We start from the raw sequence: 18,467 nt of genomic DNA on the forward strand, positions 1-18,467 counted from the left end.
CAAGTGATCTAATCTGTTGGTGATGCTTTCTATTGAGTTTTTAATATGGTTTATTGTTTCTTTCATTTTGAGGATTTATATTTGTTTTCTTTTTCAGAGCCTCTATAACTCTATAGAAGTAATCTTTTGCTTCCTATATATGCTTATGTGGCTCTTTATCAAAATGATCTCTTGCTGCCTGTATTTGCTCTTTTATGTCATCTTTAATTCAGAGAACATTTTAATTATGTGCATCCTGAACTCCTTCTCTGTCATTACTTCTGCTGTGCTGGCCATGGATTCTAATAATATAATGTCTTGGTTTGTTTTGGACACTTTCTTTCCTTGTTTTTTTTTTTTTTTGTTTGTTTTTTTTCATGTTGATTTTGTGTCTTTTAGCACTGTGGATCCAAGGCATTACAGTTTTTACCCTATAGGCTTGTAGTGTCCCTGCAGGTTTTCAATACCTCTCCTTTAAGAGGGAAAACAATGTGAACAGATCCCAATACAAACAATATACAGCCTTACACCAAAGAGCTGCTATTAAGACGTTTATGGTTTTATCACAATATACAGAAATGGTGAGTTCAATTATTATCCACAGTATAAATAGTAGGTTTGCAAAGGGGTCTACAGTTTCTGGTGGTGGACAAAGAACCAGGGGTAAGGTGTAGGATGAGATGTTGAGGTGGTAGGAGGTGAGGATATGGAGTTATTAGATCTTTGAAAGTGTGAAAGAGGAATCTAAAGAAGTTGGTTAGTAGCAGGAGAAGAGAGAGAAAGTGATTTGGGGGAGACAAGCAAGTGGGAAGACAGTAGAGTACAAAAGACAAACATAAATGTCAAGAAAAATAAAAAATGAAAAAATAGGAGGTGAAGAATATACAACACCACTGTATATACTATTCAGACATCCCAGTCCTCAATAGCCTAATTCATGAAAAGTACTTGGTTTCACAAATGTTGGGGATGTGTGGGTTGGAGGACAGAGAAAGAAATCTTGAAGGAAGATACAAGGATTGTTTTTCCTGGAGATCAGTGTCTTTCCTACTTCCTTCCCTTCTCATCTAGTGGGTGGGCTTGTCTGTTGTTTGCTGGTGTCTTCACCCTCAGGATGGTGAAGGTTATTAGGGTGGGAGGGTTGGTCTTGGGAGCAGAGCTCCTGGAAGTGGGATATAGCAATTGCTGGTCCCCAATGGGAGACTGCACCCCATGGATCTCCTTTGGGGCCCACTCATGTGATGTGGGCGCCTGGTCTTATCTCCTTATATTGCCTGTAGACCTTGCAATTCCTGGTCTCTAATTTAGTATCTAAACTGTATCTCGCTCACCCCCTCTCATTCATTTCCCAATCAGGAACCTTTCTCTCTGAGGTCTTGTGGGCTGGGATCTGGGGGCTGCACACCTGTTGTGGAGAGATGTTTTATATTGGGAAATTCAGGACCTGGTTTTGTGAACTATGGATCAGCCACACAACCTCATGCACTGTGCAGGGTTAGCAGCTGCTGGGGAGAGTGGGTAGTTGGAGACTTTCAGTACCTTGATATTGCTTCTAAGCCCCAGCAGGTGTTCCAAGCTGGGGGTTGCCCCAACTAAAGATGGTGACAAAGGTGTCCCAAGATGGAGGTGGCTGCTCTCAGCGATGGGGTGTTGGGTTGGGTGGGGCCTGGTGGTGGCATTGAGCAGCTTGTTCAGAGATGCATCTCTGTGGCATACAGTGTTGTGGACAACAGCTGTCTCTGAACCCAGTGCAGTATCTCCAGGTGCAGGTTACCATGTGTAGGGGACTGCGGCAGGGGTTGCAGTGCCCCAAGATGGAGGCAACCGAGGGAGCCCCATGTTGGTAGATGGGCGTCCACACGGGAGTGGCAGCTGGAGTTCCTGAACAGGTGGTGGCCAGGAGTCCCGCATGGGTGCCGATGCCAGTGGTTCTACTCGGGCACCTGGAGATCCTGTGTGGACGAGTGGCTGGGAGTCCCGTGCTGAAGCTGAGACCTGGTTACCTGCACAGGCACGAAGGCCATGATTCCTGCATGGGAGCAGCCGTAGGGGGTCCTCTAATCACTTACAGAGAAACAGTATTCCCACCACTTGAATCCCAAGTCCCAGAGTGGCACAGAATTCCCAGGTCCCAGAGTGGCACAGAATGCAGCCTCCCTCTAGCCCACCATCTTGGAAACGGCACCCCCCACAACTTATTTTTAAAAGGGGACTTGTTTTTTTTCTCTTCCTCTCTCTGCTCCTCCCTAGTATCTCCCCCTCCCTAATCTCTGGGGAAACAGGATCACCTTTATTCCTAATCCAAGCCAGAGTTATCTGTCCTTGAACACACACCCACCACAGGAATGAAGGAATTCAGATTTTGGGGATGGTACTCAGAAATAATTACCTTCCAGATTAACAAGTGAATTACAACTGCACCAGAGAACACTGTGGAATGTAGGCTTTGAATCATCTCTTTAAAAGCCCCCTGTTCCTGCTGATGGGCAGAATCAGCTTCTGGGACAGGAGTCCCCTGTGATTCTTTTTCTTTGTTTGCAAAGTAATAATATTCTTTTTCCTTTTTTCAAAACCATGTCCTTGTTATTGGATTGGCATGGGGACAAGGATAGAGCTTTTGATAACATGAGCTCTTTATATATTTAATATTAACATTTACATCTTGTTAGATTCATCACTCATTTTGTCCAGAGTAACTTTCAACTTAAAAATTTTTTTAAACATTTAGGTGTTAAAAAGTTCTTTTTATACTTGAATTTACCATCGTTTTTCCTTCGGTAAGTATCTTCCTTTTTTTTTTGGTTTTGTGGTTTTTTTTGGGCTGAGGAATGAACCCAGGGGTGCTTAATCACTGAGCCACTCCCACAGTCCTTTTATTTATTTTTTATTTTTGGGGCAGGGATGGAGCTCAGGGGCGCTCAACCACTGAGCCACATCCCCAGCCCTATTTTGTATTTTATTTAGAAACAGAGTCTCACTCGGTTGCTTAGGGCCTTGCTAAATTGCTGAGGCTGGCTTTGAACTTGCAATCCTCCTGCCTCAGCCACCCAAGCTGCTGGGATTATAGCATGCACCACCATGACCAGCTTGCTATTTTTATAACTAGAAAGTTGTTCTAAATGTAGAGAGTTTTTTGGCTTTTATTTGGTTCTTATGTTTATTATTAATTTTTAAATTTATTTTGATTTACAATGTAAAAGACTATCTCAGTTGATTTTCTCCTGGAATGATTGAACTTCCAAATTTATTTATCAAATAAGCCTTTCTGATTGATTTCTGATTATTCCACTTTCATTTATAAAGTATTTAAGTATATTAGGAACTATTCTTTAGGGTAGATATTGATTTGCCAGTTTGTTGCAGCATTAGTACCATACTGTTTTGAATATTATAATTTTAATATTTGTATCTTCAAGTTTCTCCTTATTAAAAAAATTTTCAGCTACCTTCCATTTCTCCAAATTGAAATGAGATACCTAGAAGGGGATTCACTTCAATGAATTCAACACATACTTGGGAATATGTTCAGGCTGAGGATATCACCTCTGCACTGTCCTCTGCAGTTAGTTGACAGCTCACCACCTCCAGAGATGTGATTCTGTTTTAAAGATGAGTGAGCTAAAGTAAAACGAAGCTGGGCTTCAGCTCCAAGAATGTCTCCTTGAGCAATTGAGGGCAGGGTAGAGCACGAGGAAGGGAGGACATGGCTTCCTGTGCCTCTGGTAGGGGTCTGGTTCAGGAAGGGCCCTGAGCCTGCACCTGCTTATGCCCTCATGGATTTCCTGAGTCAGATCCTCAGTCAAGCTAGTTCCCTGAATTTTCTGTTTTTACAGAGTTTGAACAGTTTCCAAATATATTTGCCAAAAACCCTAAATCAAAACAACTCCCCCTAAACCACACAGTTCCACACAGAAAAATCCAGATCTCTAACCTCTGGAGAGAAAAAACCTCAAAGAATCTAGTTACGTTAGGGGTTCTCACTTAGCAAAGATCAGTGGGGACTCCCCTTTAGATGAGTCATACATTCCCTGACCCATTTATTTTCTGGCCTGGCCTTGTAGGCTTCTGAGGGGACAGTCCCCAGGGTTAAGGGACCAGGAACAGAGCTGCAGGTCAGTCCCCACTTCATTGATTCTGAGATAGCAATTTAGGATAAAGAGAGAGAGAGAGATACTGAATCTTAAAGGAAACACTCACTGCCATTGAGATGTAGAAAGCATAGTTGTAAATCTTGAGCAAAATGCCTTGGCCCGTGACCTTTAAAAATAAGGGAAATACAGAAGTGCAGGGGAAACTGGTAGAAATTTTGCTGCTCCACCCTGGCTCCATCTCCAGACTGGCCCCTGATATAGCCCTTCTATAAATATTGGACCCCCAGTGCAAGTCAGGGTCACTTCTCACTCTAAAGACAGCCCACATTCTCCCTTGAATGTGTAGTTGCTTTCCTAAATAAACCTCTGTCTCAGCCTCTGTCTGGCTTGTGCTGAACTTCTTTTCCTTTGCACTAAGAATCCTGCTGATTCTGAGTTGAGTTCCCACTGTCCTCTGGGAACTCCTCAGACCCTTCCCTGGAGACATCTCTTCCACTTCAAGCTGGGAAGTGCCTCATGAGGTTGTCGTGTGTCCTGCTGCTGATTCCCTGGGAGATGCTCCTTGCTCCGTCAGCATCCCATCCATCCCTGATCTCTGCTCTGCTTTCTGACAGAGAACAGCAAAGTTTGTCTTTCCTGGCCTCAGTGGACTAGGTCCCAGGAAACACCTACTGATGTCCACAGTCCTTTGGATATTTCCATATAAGCAAGCATCTACTCCATCTTGTGGGACAAAGGGGTTGGGCCTCACAGTACCCCTCACCCTTCATTTCATGGGATTCCCAGCACAGAAGCAACTCCATTGATTGAACACCATCTAACAGCAAAGGCTGTCCAGAGTCAACCCAGCACCACCAGGGCCTCAGAAATCAGACTGTTAATGTCACTCTTGCTGATTTGTCAGAGGTCTTTGAAGCTGAAAGCATCCTTGGCAGTTGCTGAGGTCAACCCACTGAGGATTGAGGAAGGCACAAGTTAGCTCTCCATTGTCTCACAAGATTTACAGCAGGTTTTTTTCTTGCATACTACATGTAAGAATAAAATACTGGTTAAATAACCTATGAAGCTAGGCACAATGGTGCATGCCTGCAATCCCAGAAACTCAGGAGGCTGAGATGGGAGGATCTCAAGTTTGAGACCAGCCTGAGCAATTTAGCAAGACTCTCTCTCAAAAAGAGAGAGAGAGAGAGAGAGAGAGAGAGAGGTGGGGAGGGGCTGGGGATGTAGCTCACTGGTAATGTGCCTCTGGCTTCAATCCCCAGTTCCTAAATAAATAAGTAAATAACCTATGGCAAAGCAGAGAGAGGCAAACACTATATGATCTCACCATATGTGGAATTTTAAAAAGTCAAACTCTGTAGAGAGCAGAATGCTGGTTACCAGAAGTGGGGGTGGGTGAGTGGAAAGGGAAGCCATCAGCTAGTCAAAGGGTATAATGTTTCAGACAGGAGGAAGAGCTTCTGGTGTTCTGTTGCAAAGCACAGCTACTAACATTAATAAGAATGAATTGTATATTTTAAAATTTTAAAAAGATTTTAAATGTTCTCACTGAAAAGAAATGATAAATGTATAAGGTAATGGACATCCTAAATAGCCTATTTAGTTATTCTATAATGCACAGATGTAGTAAGACATCATATTGCACATGTAAATATATATAATTATTGTTTGTCAATTTAAAACAATATTTTAAAAACTTGGGCAGATCTCCTCTGGGATGTACTAATGGTAATATCTCTAACACCATGGAGTAATATATTAAATATGTTATTAAGTAGAAAAAGCAAGGTTAAAAACAGATAAAATGTGGCATATCCATATACTGGAATATTATTTGGCAATACAAAAAAATACTGGTACATGCTACAACATAGATTAAGCTTGAAAACATGCCAAATGAAAAAAAAAGGGCCAGCAGGTGTGCTGACACCTACCTATAATTTCAGCAACTTAGGAGGCTGAGGCAGGAAGATCATAAGTTTGAGGCCAGCCTCAGCAACTTATTGAGTCCCAAAGCAACTTAGCAAGGCCCTGTCTCAAGATGAAAATTTTTAAAAAAGGGCTGGGGATGTGGTTCAGTGGTAAAATGCTCCTGGGTTCAATCCCAGTACAAGGAAGGAAGGAAGGAAAGCAGGGAGGGAGGGAGGGAGGGAGGGAGGGAAGGAGGAAGGCAGGCAGGCAGACCAAAGGTCCCATAGGTCCCATACTATATGATTCCTCTTACATGAAACATCTACAATAGCAATTCCATAGGGAAAGAAAAGTACCTTAGCAGCTGCTTAGGCTTGTAGTGGGGGAGTTGGGAGAAACAGGGTTGATGGGTACATGATTTCCTTTTGGAATAAAAATATTCTAAAATCGATTATGGTGACGTTTGCATGACTCTGAATATATTAAAATCATTGAGTAGTACTTAAGGTTAATTGTATAGTATGTGAATCAATAAAGCTAAATATTAAAAAGTTAAACCTGGAAAAAAAGCAAGTTAGAGAAGTGTACAATATGCTCTTGATCTCCTTAGAAGGGGTGCTAAAACTATAATGAAAATTCACATCAGAAGGATAAAACATAAAACAAAACTTTTTTTTCCCCTTTTTTTAACCTATGGGGAAAGAGAAGGGATAATAGAGTTGAAGTTTGGGGGATAGAAGCCAGAATTCTCTGAATAGACTTTCTAAATTTGTATTTGAAATCATGAGAATATTTGAATAATTTAAAAAACAATTCAAAATGAACTCCTACTTTAAAATCTGGAACAAGACAAAAGATATCCACTTTCACAATATAGTGCTAGAAATTCCAGCTACAGCATTTAGGCAAGAGAAGGAAGTAAAGGTATAAAAATAGGAAGAAAGAAATCAAATTATCGCTGTTTGCAGATGATATGATCCTGTATTTAAAAGATCCAAAAAACTCCACCAAAAGACTGCTAGATTAGCTGAGTGTTGTGGCACATGCCTGTAATCCTAGCAGCTTGGGAACCTGAGGCAGGAAGATTGTGAGTTCAAAGCCAGCCTCAGCAAAAGCGTGATGTTAAGCAACTCAGTGAGACCCTGTCTCTAAATAAGATACAAAATAGAGCTGGGAATGTGGCTCAGTGGTAGAGTGCCCCTGAGTTCAATCCCTGGTACTCGCCTCTACAAAAAAAAAAAAAAAAAAAAGACTGCTAGATTAGCTAGAGCTACTAAACAAATTTGCCAATCAGGTTATAAAATCAACATACAAAAATCAAATAGCTTTCCTATATACTAACAATAAATACACCAAGAAAGAAATCAGGAAAACAATCCCATTCATACTAGCCTACACATAAACAAACAACAATAACAAAACACTTAGGAATAAATCTAACTAAGAAGGGAAATGAATTCTACAATGAAAACTATTGAACATTGAAGAAAGAAAATTGAAGAAGACCTCAGAAGGTGGAAAGATCTCCCATGTTCATGGATAGGCAGAATTAAGATTGGTCAAATTACCAACAACAGATTGAATTCAATCCCCATCAGAACACCAATGACATTCTTCACAGAACTAGAAAAAGAGTCCTAAAATTCTTTTGGAAGAATAGAAGATCCAGAATACCCAAAACAATTTTAAGCCAAAAAAGCAATGCTGGAGGTATCACAACACCTGACTTCAAATTATACTACAGACCTAGAGTAACAAAAACTGCATGGCACTGGCATTAAAAACAGATGCATAGAACAGTGGTACAGAATAGAAGACACACAAGCCAGGCACAGTGGCACATGCTTGTAATCCCAGTGGCTTTGGAGGTTGAGACAGGAGTATCACGAGTTCAAAGGCAGCCTCAGCAATGTCAAGGCACTATACAACTCAGTGAGACCCTGTCTGTAAATAAAAAATACAAACAAGGGAATGTGACTGGCTCAGTGGTTGAGTGCCCCTGAGTTTAATCCCCAGTTCCAAAAAAAAAAAAAAAAGAATAAAAGACACAGACACAAACCCACGCTTTTACATCTGATCCTTGACAAAGGTACCAAAAACATACACTGGAGAAAAGACAGCCTTTTAAAAAAATGGTGCTGGGAGCATGGTTGTCCATATGTAGAAGAATGAAACTAGACTCTTATCTCTCACCCTGTAAAAAATCAACTCCAACTGGATCAAAACCAAGGAATTAAACTAGAAACTATGCAACTCCTAGAAGAAAATGTAGGGTCAACACTCCAGCAAATAGGCACAGTCAATATGCCAAGCTCAAGAAATAATGCCAAGAGTTAATAAAAGGGATAGTATCAAATTAAAAAGTTTCTGAACAACAAAGGAGATAAGAATGTGAAGAGAGAACTTACAGAATGGGAGAAAATCTTTGCTAGCTATTCTACTGAGAGAGGATTGCTATCTAGAATATATAAAGAACTCAAAAAACTTCACACTCATAAAATCAAATAACCCAATTAATAAATGGGCAAATGTACTAGACACTTTTCAAAAGAAGAAATACAAATGGCAAACAAATGTAAGAAGAAATACTCAGCATCATTTGCAATTAGAGAAATGCAGATCAAGACTATACAGATTTAATCTCACACTAGTCAGAATGGCTAGAATACAAATAAGAGTAAATGCTGGAGAGGATATAAGATATAGAGAAAAATGAGCACTGTAGGTGGGATTGTAAATTAGTACAAACACCATGGAAATCAGTATGAAGTTCTCAAAAGACAAGGAATGCAACTATAATGACTTAGCGATGCTGCTCCTTGGTATTTAAAGAAAATTAAAGGCATCAGGGGTTGGGGGTTTACTCAGTGGCAGAGTGCTTGCCTCCCATGTGCAAGGCCCTGAGTTTGGTCCTCAGCCCTGAAAAAAAAAAAAAAGTGATAAAGAATTAAAGGCAGCATGCTATAGAGATATGTGTAGACCCATGTTTATGGCAGCACAATTCACAACAGCTAAACTATGGAACCAGCCTAGGTGTCCATCAACAGATAACGGATAAAGAAAATGTGGTACATATACACAATAGAGTTTTATTCAACCAAAAAGAAAAATGCAGTCATGTCATTTGTAGAAAAATAGATGGTACTTGGGAACATTATTGTAAATGAAACAAGCCCAAATTAGGTCAAGGGTCATGTTTCATATGTGGCAGTTAGAGAAGAAAATGGAAAAGAAAGGTGGGGGTGATCCTATGAAAATCAAAGGGAGATCAGTAGAATAGAGAAAAAGGTGGGAAGGGAGGTGGGGATGGAGTGGGGAGGGTGGAGAGGAAGACTGGTCAAATTCTATTGTTGTGTGCACATATGAATATATAACAACACATCCCATCATTATGAACAATTGTAATGCATCAATAAGAAATGAACCCTAAGCAATTAGAAGCAAAATTAACTTCACATCAAGTTTATGGATAACTAAAGAAGAAAGAACACTTCTTGGTGTTTGAAGGAACAGAGTTTTAAGGAAGTATACTGATCACAAGTCCCTAATAGGATTTGTCCTAGGGACAAAAAGAACTGCAGAAATATCCCAAACTATTTTTAGTAACTACATCATTTTTGACGCAGCAGTATGCTTATCTTGACATTGTTGGATATATATTGCACAGAAAAGCCAATGAACGTTTGTGTATTGAGAAGTGGGATTTTTAGCATAAGAAATAGAGATGATTATCAGTAAAGTTAAATAAACACTGTATAACCCTGAACTGGAATGGAAAATACCAATATGACCTCATAATGTTTTCCTCTGTGTGTGTATGTGTGTGTGTGTGTGTGTGTGTGTGTGTGTTTTGTACTGGGGATTGAACCCAGGGGCACTTAACCACTGAGCCACATCCCCGCCCCTTTTTAGATTTTATTTAGAGACAGGGTCTCGCTAAGTTGCTTAGGGCCTCACAAATTTGTTGAGGCTGGCTTTGAACTCATGATCCTTTTACCTCAGCCTCCTGAGACACTGGGATTACAGGCACCACCACACCCAGCTCATGATGTTCTCTTTATCATTATTTTTTTTACATCTTCTTCAGTAGGGTGCTTTAACGCAGAGCTACACCCCCAGCCCTTTTGGAGACAGGTTTCACCAAATTGTTGACTCTAGCCTGGAACTTGAAATCCTCTGGTCTCAGCCTCCCAAGTAGCTGGGATTACAGGCACACACCACTGCATCCAGATTTCTTTATCCATATTTACTAACCTTTACTTTATCACTTATCCATCTACCATCTGCCATCCATCTCTATTTTCCTAGATCTGACCAGTGAAAAGCTTTAAAACCTCACTTCTCATTTTCTACTGTGTTTATTTTCCAGCTCTGTTCTCCTGGAAACCTGATAACAGTGGAATGTCAGTTGTGTTACTAGGCAACGTTGCTAGTGGTAAAAATGACCCACTGCATCTGGACAGCAAGGGTAGTGAATGAATGCAAAGAACTGGTGGGAAGCTGTGGCTTCTGAGTATATGATTCAGAGCTAGATATGTCCCTTGAGGCACCATGGGAGCTATTCCTGTTAAACTATTACTAGAAATATCAGGTAATGGGGAAATGAGGCTTTAATTTGCTGTTTATCTGAAGTTCCAATATAACTAGGTATCCTGTATTTTATTTGCCAACCCTATTTGGGGACAAGGGGCTAAAAAAATGTCCTCAGCTACCACCACTAGTATGCTGTTTCCTGCCCTTGAATTTTTTTTTTTTTTTTTTTTTGGTTTTGGTACTGGGGATTGAATCTGAGGCACTTAATCTCGGAGCCACATCCCCAGCCCTTTTAAATATTTTATTTAGAGACAGGGTCTCACTAAATTGCTTAGGGCTCGATAAGTTGCTGAGGCTGCTTTGAAGTCACCATCCTCCTGCCTCAGGCTCCTGAGATGCAGGGATCACAAGCATGAACCATTACACCTGGCTGCCCTTGAATCCTTTTTCTAAATGAAGTCCATATCAAGTGTGGCCTACTGTAGTCATGTGAGTCTAGAGGTCTAGTAGAACCTGAGAATAACTTCAAGGAAAGCATTGTCACCTGGAAAGAGTAACCAGCTCAGGGATATTAGCACCTTGAGAACCCAGACTGTGGTCTCTAGATAACTGTTTCCTATTTAAAGGCAATGGCTAATTCCTGTCTAGGGCAAGAAAGGTACAAGATGAACCTGGTCCTACAGGCAAGCAAGGAGCTACTGAAGACCACAGGCATGTGTTTCAGAGGACTTAGGAGCTTGCATGGAGAGGCTGCGATGAGCATAAATGAAGATATGGGGAGTGAGGGAGCATGTAGAAGAAAAAGGATCGACCATACGATTGAAAATCATTTAAGCTCGGTGATGGGTATGTAAGGATTCATTATGTTATTTTCTCTAAAATTGTTTTTGAAATTGTCCATAATAAAGGTCTAAAAATAATAAAATAAAAAATGGTTGTACCAATTTCCACTCTGTGCAGGAGGGGTATAGAAGCATAATGACAATTTTAAGTGGCTGCATGGAAATGAAATATCATAAGTCATTTATATGTTCTATTATTTTAAATATACTTCAAAGACAATTTGTTTTATATAGGCTGGGAGTTTTGAAAAGTTTGCATATAAAGAGGACTTGAGTTGTAAAAAATTGCAGGGACCCAATTGTACATAAATATAAATGAGTAAGTAATCAAAAACTCTAGGTTCAGCTGGGTATGGTGGCACACGCCTGTAACCACAGCAGCTCAGGAGGCTGAGGCAGGAGGATCACGAGTTTAAAGCCAGCCTCAGCGAAAACGGGATGCTAAGCCACTAAATGAGACTTTGTCTCTAGATAAAATTTAAAATAGGGCTGGGGATGTGGCTCAGTGGTTGAATGCTCCTGAATTCAATCCCAGGTCCCTCACACCACCACCCCCACCAAAAAAAAAGAAAAAAGAAAAAAGAAAAAAAAAAAAACCCAACCCTTTAGGTTCAATGAGTAAAGAGCTAAGATTCAGAGAAAATATCAATTTTACTCAAAAGAAGATAAGCTGAACCCCACTGGTAGTCAGGGGATGCTCGTGCCTCTGTATTCCCTTTCTTCTCTCTTCTAGGATCAGACAGGAGGTAAATCAAGCACCTTGGGTCCTCGGAAGACCACTTCTGTGGGGCCAGAGGCAAAAGCACCGTCCTGCCACTGCACATCCAGGGCTGCTGGGTGGCAAGTCAGGGCTCCACCTCACTGCAGGGGGACCAGACCACTGAAGCAACAGCCTAGGCTGTGTGGCCCTGCCCTAGACTGGAGAGGAGCCAGACTTTTTAAGACTTTGAGAGCTTTCTCTCATTCCAGCAGGTTGCCTTGGGAGAGCAGGGCTATATCTGGGTGTCCTTTGTCAGGAAGCAGAACTGCCCAGCACATTCCAGCCAGTTGCTCAGTCTGTGCCAGTCACCGGGCTACACTTGGCCCATGAAGTGCCCTCTCCTTCCTTCACTCTAGCACCACTGGCTGTCTTTTGGCCTCTTGTTTTGTCTATCCCCCCTCCCAACTTCCACCTCCATGTAGGGCAGGCCCTTGGTCTCAGAAGAAAGTCTCAGGAGTCAAAGGCCTCCCAGAGCAATTGCCAATCTTGAGAGTTGCTCACAGTTACTGGAAAGCTGCTCCAGAAATATAAATAGTTGTGGTAAAGTCTGTGGTCAGAGCTGTCAAACCACAGTAAACCCAACTTCTCTGTCTTCTTTCTCAGATGATTTCTGAGAAATAGTCTTTACTCATTGAATAGCAAGTCTGTCTCTAGTGGGGGACACTTGTTTCCTAATAGTACACAGAGGACACAAGAATCTTGTGGGTGGGAAATGTCCCAGGTGCCTTCTTTATTTGACCTTTATCAGAGGAAATAAATTTCTTAGCCAAATTAGGCATTTTCTGGATATGCAGTGGGTGCTAAATATATATCTTCTAAATCAAATTTACTCTTGCTTGATTTTGGGGGTGATGGAAACATACAATTACAATCATGCTGAAATGCATGTGTTTCTAGGAAGCTCCCAATTTTTAAGATGAAATAATCTTTGTGTTTTTATGCATTCTTTTTCTTCCTATTTCAAACCTTTAATTCCAGGGTGGTGTGCTGTGGGAGCACAGTTTGCAGGGTGATTATTTTGGATGAACATACGTAATAGGGAAGAGCACAAATGAATATGACTGTATTGTAGAGAAGAGCTTTTAAGTCTTTTCTCTTTAGGGCTGTTTAACAAATTCCACTGCTTAAATCAGTCCTGTGCAATTCTCTAAGCTCATGAAGAGCAGATGTGGCTTTGTGTGGTGAGGTTTCACATGCTCTCCCCACGTGGCCGATGGCACCTCATCTCCCCAAGCTCCTCTGTATATGTTACTCTGCCCACTTGGAAGGAAGTTCTACTTGGTTCTCCTAACCCTTTTCTACAGATTTTCTGAAGACACCAAGAGGGACCTGGGTGTTCTCCTGTCTCATCTTAGTTTCCCCACCTTGATAAGACATGGTTTCACATGACATCCATGAGCTCAAGTCTCTCTCGTTCCCTCCCTTCAGTCAACCATTTATCAAATACTTACTGCCTGCAGAAATGTATCAGTTTTGAATATATTTGGCTCAAAGAACAGAAAAAAATCAACCTCCAGAAGCTTAGAAAATGACGATTCATTTTTCTCATGTAACAAAAATTCAGGGGACATGAAGTTTTTTTTGTTTGGTTCAGCGGCTAGAAAACATTGGGGATAATGTCTGATTATTTTGCCTTTCCTTTGTGGGCTCAACATAACTATTTCAGTTACATATTTATATTAATATTATAAGTGGTTTCATATTTATCCATATGAACTCATACTTAAGGCAAGGAGAAGGAAGAAGGGACCATGCCAGCATTGTCATTCCCTTTGTATTAGCAAAGCAAAAGATTTCTCAGAACCCAGTTACATACCTTCACTCACATTTCCTTGGCGAGGGTATGTTATGTGACCACATCTAGCTGCAACTGTGAGCTGGGAAAGCCACTACTTAGCCTTTCCAATTCCAAATGTGGAATCAAAGAAACAAGAAAGTTGAGACTAGGCAAAGGTGAGTCAACCCTCTGGGTCTGCAATGAGAGTCCTCCAATTGTATTTTTGGGTTTTTTCTTGGAACTTAACATGTCTGAAGTCAAGTTCCGCATTCCTTATCCTCCAACCCATCCTTCCAGTTTCCCACACCCTAGCTCTGTTTCTTGCCTTCTGTCAAGGGTTCTCAACTCTAGACTTGTAGTGAAAAATAGAAGGGGAAGTACCCTTGACTAAAAGGCAAAAACAAGTCACTATGACTCAACTCCACAAATGATTTGCTTTGGGATCCTAAGTAAATTATTTGCAGCTTCTGAGCCTTGTTTTTTTTCTCACCTGCAGCATACCTTCTAAACATTTTTACTCCATCGGAATATTGAAAAATTTGGCTGAACTAACTACACCTGAAAGTTCCTGGTACAGCATCTGGCCCATATAGATGCCCACAAATCTTTGTTGCATAAAAAAACAAGGCTGTTGGTGTACATCTATTGGTCTGGGATGCCAGCACTCCTTACCCACCTCTCTGGTAGCATTACCCTTTTCAAGAATCCCCTGACTACATCTTGCAGTTATATATGGCTGGCTACTCACGGTGCCCCCACTCTTGGTCAAAGTGTGAGCACATGATCCTGTCCTGACCAATCATATCGCCCCATCTCCTCACATAGTGATCAGTGTGTGACAGGAAAGGCCAATGAGAGAACTTCTCTAAAAATCATATGTGTACCAAGAGACATTTTCCTTGGCCATTGGTTCCTCTGGGATTGTATAAATCTGAGGCTGCTTTTAGCCCTGGTATTCCCTTTCTCAGTCACACTGTCACCAAATTTTTAATATGTGCTGTGTGTTGGTTGGTGTGGATTTGTTGATAATTGGTGATAAATACTGTGATGGGGAGAAAGGGCTACTGGAGGTTATGTGCTCAAGACACAGGATATTGGTGAACTAAGGGGGTTAAACACAACCAAGAAGGCAATTAAGGGAATCCAGGAACATATGTGAGGGAAAAAAATTGCACTGAGTAAGATGTTTGCATTTTAAGTTTATTTTCAATGGAGGGATAAAACAAATGGCTGCGATTTGCTCCAATGATGGTTCCAACCTAAGTTCATCACCAGGGCTGCATAGAGTACGAATCAGCCGAAGCATGTGCATATGTACACACATCTGGAAAGCACAATTATAATTTACTGAACTTGAACAGTGCACCTGGCCATGATGGAACAATGGTTAAGGCACAGTTTTTTCCTCTGGCTTCTAAGCACCTCAGGCCATCTCAGTTTTCCTCCTGTCTCACCGCTTGCTCCTCCGGGGCAGTCTTTGCTGGACTGACTTCTCTACTGTCAAGAGTCACAGCCTCCCAACAAAGCTCCTCGTTACTGCTCTTGCTCCTCGGTTTGTGGTCAGTCTGAGACGATCCTTGAAATCACATCATTTACGTGAATCCAAAACTGAACTTCTGAAGTCCCCTCCCTGCCCCCAACCCCCCCCCCAAAAGACTTGTTTTGACTTTTGTCTCTTATTTCTCAGAAAATCTTATCACTTCCAAACTCAAAATATATCTAGAATTTGACATTTTGTCACTGCTAGTGTTAAAGTCATGACTATTTACCAGCTGTGTCAATTCAGTAGCCTGCCCACTAGCCTTCCTTTCTCTGCCCCTGATGATACCCTGTACACACAACAGTGTTAAGATTTAAATCACATGTCATTACTCTGCATCAGTCCCTGTCCCTCCTCAAGTGACAGCCTAAGTCCTTACCACATCTCAGAAGGCCACAAAATCTGCACTCTCTACCTCCCTCCTTGCCTCAGCTCAGCCCCTGGATTCCTCTGGCTCATTTTGTCCCCAGCCACACTGGTCCTGATACAATTCCTCAACATGCTGCGCACGCTTCTTTCTCAAGGCATTTTTTTCCATTTCTTCTACTTAGAGAGTTCTTCTCCCAGATGTTCTGCCTGGCTGGTTCCTTTGAAATGTTAAAATCTTATTTTCAGTGAGAACAACAACGCCTTCCCACGGACTCCTGGGTTCCCCTTACTCTGCTCTGCTTGTCTTTTTCTCCCCTATATAACACATTTCTTTCTTTTCTTTTTTTTAACTTGCTTTGTTTTTTTCTGTATTTTTTATTGGTGAGTTAAAATTGTACATAATGGTGGGATTCATTGTTACATATTTGTGCCTGCAATATAACAATAGGATTTGGCCAGTATCATTCCCCACTATTTTCCCCTTTCTTCCTCCATCTGTGACAGGGAAGGATCTCAGGATAACAACTTTGGATTCTACAACATTCAGCCCAGCCAGATCACCTGACAGTGGAGTACACTGATAAGCATCCTTAAAGTTTTCAATCAGCATTTTACTTAGCCCCTGTTTTTTAGATACAGGCAAACAATCTAAAATTACCAAATACCCAAGGAAAGACTCTAACATGAAAGAAAGAAAGAAAAACAAAAAAAAATTAAATGATAACAAATGGTGGGAGGTGCAACTGGAACAAAGACTGCAAGAAGAATATTTAATAGCCCCCGAAAGATTATGCATTCAAGAAGCAAAAAGAATATGTTATAAGAAGGAATATTCAGAAAACAAAAAAAGCTCTAAGAAACTAAGAACATGAAAAGGAAAAAGAAAGATAAAATTGGAGAAATCTAGTACAAAACAAAACTCCAAAACCAAGATGTAGGAAAATAAGAAAAATCAATGAGACAAAGTAAACCCAATATCCAAATATTAAGAGTAGTAGGAGCAATAACACAAAAGTAATAAGAAGATCAATGGACTGAACCAAGTAAATCTCCCAGGATAGAAGAAAATGAGTCTCCAGATTGGAAAAGGTTTTATCTAGTCTCCAGAACAGTGGATGAAATTATACACCTGCATCATTGTGAAATTTCAGAATCCAGGGATCAAAGAGAAGATCCTGTAGGCTCCTGGAGAGGAGAAGAAAAGAAAAGAAAGAAAAAGAAAGGAAAGGAAAGGGGAAAGGAAAGGAAAGGAAAAGAAAAGAAAAAAACAGTAATAAAGGACTGTGAGTGCCAGGCATGGTGGCATACACCTGTAATCACAGCAACTCTGGAGCCCAAGACAGGAGGATCACAAGGTTGAGGCCAGCCCACACAACTTGGCAAGGCCCTAAGCAAGTTAGTCTTGAAATAAAAACTGAACAGGACTGGGGATGTAGCTCAAGGTAGAGAGCCTCTGGGTTCAATCCCCAGTATCCCCTTGGTCTCACCCCACCCCCCCAAAAAAAAATCAGGAATCAACACTAGAAAGGAAAGAAACATGGAAAAATCTTGGAAACCAGAGGAAAATGGAGAGGCCCCTCTAAAATTCTGAAGGATAATAATGGACAATTTTGAATCCAGACGAAGCATTAATCAACTGCAGGGGTGAAATAAAGGTTTCAAAGCAAGGCTTCGAATATTCACCTCCTGAGTGGTCATAGTCAGGAAGATATCGGAGGGTGAGTTTCACCAAAATGGGGGGGTAGAGCAGGAAAGACCAGTGAGGCATAGAAATAGCACCAGAGAAAAACGAGGGGAATCCTGGGTCTGTGACTCTGAGGGAACAGGATGACGATTGTGTGCCTGGCATGGAGGTAGTCAGTCCTGATGTGAGATGGGGAGAAGGTTCTGGTAGGTTCTTCAGGAAAATCAAACTTACAGAACACCCCATGTGAATAAATGCCAAGAGGAGATTTAAACATCTGATAGAGAATTTAAGGACGGATTACTGAGAAGTTTATAGAAAGCGAGTGCCAACTAATCAAGTAAAAAAACAAAAAAATTAAGGCAATTATTAACTCAAGGAAATGAAAGTGCAAGCACGAACTAATCATAGTTGGTTCCATGACTCAGCTAGGAACAACACACAAAAATCATAATGTAAAACATGAATATTGATTGAACTAAAATTATAATTGTATTGAGTAGAGTTGGGGAATGGAAATTGTGTATGTGGCAAGAGACGGGGATGGGAAGGATGCACCTATCACAGTGCAAAGACAAGTGACAATGTCGCTAAATGCAAAAACATCAAGAAATAAAATCCAAGCACCCTACTTAAAGATAGAGCAAATCCTGAAAGAATCTATTTAAAGACTCGAAAGATGTCATGAGAGTGGCAAATGGAGGGAGGAGCCTAGGAACTGTTTTTCCCCAACAGACCTGATTAAAATATTTGATTCTGTCAATTGTAATTCTGAAAAAGTTGGTATTCATCTAATTCAAAGTGCATGTGCCTATTTTAAGTCTGTTACTAATGAAATCTTAACTAGGTTAATTAATGTGATTGAGCTCAAATAGAGTTTTATGAAAGGGTAACTATCAGATATTCGTTTAATGCTGTGGCTCAGCCCTAGATGTACAAGCAAGCACTGGCTGCAAGTTAGAGCCATCTGAGGAACTTTTA

General features: G+C 40.9%; 1 protein-coding gene across 1 annotated transcript in view; it reads left to right on the forward strand.

The window, feature by feature from the left end:
* The window catches only part of Mapk6 (mitogen-activated protein kinase 6), a 68,059-nt gene extending 56,699 nt beyond the window's left edge, over positions 1-11,360 (forward strand). Inside the window, exon 8 of the mRNA XM_071608267.1 lies at positions 11,163-11,360. The gene's annotated coding sequence lies outside the window, so the exon portion shown is untranslated. The remainder of the gene's footprint in view (positions 1-11,162) is intronic.
* The last annotated feature ends 7,107 nt before the right edge of the window (positions 11,361-18,467 follow it).

Source organism: Marmota flaviventris, chromosome 2, assembly GCF_047511675.1.
Source record: "Marmota flaviventris isolate mMarFla1 chromosome 2, mMarFla1.hap1, whole genome shotgun sequence".
In the NCBI taxonomy this organism is placed as follows: domain Eukaryota; kingdom Metazoa; phylum Chordata; class Mammalia; order Rodentia; family Sciuridae; genus Marmota; species Marmota flaviventris.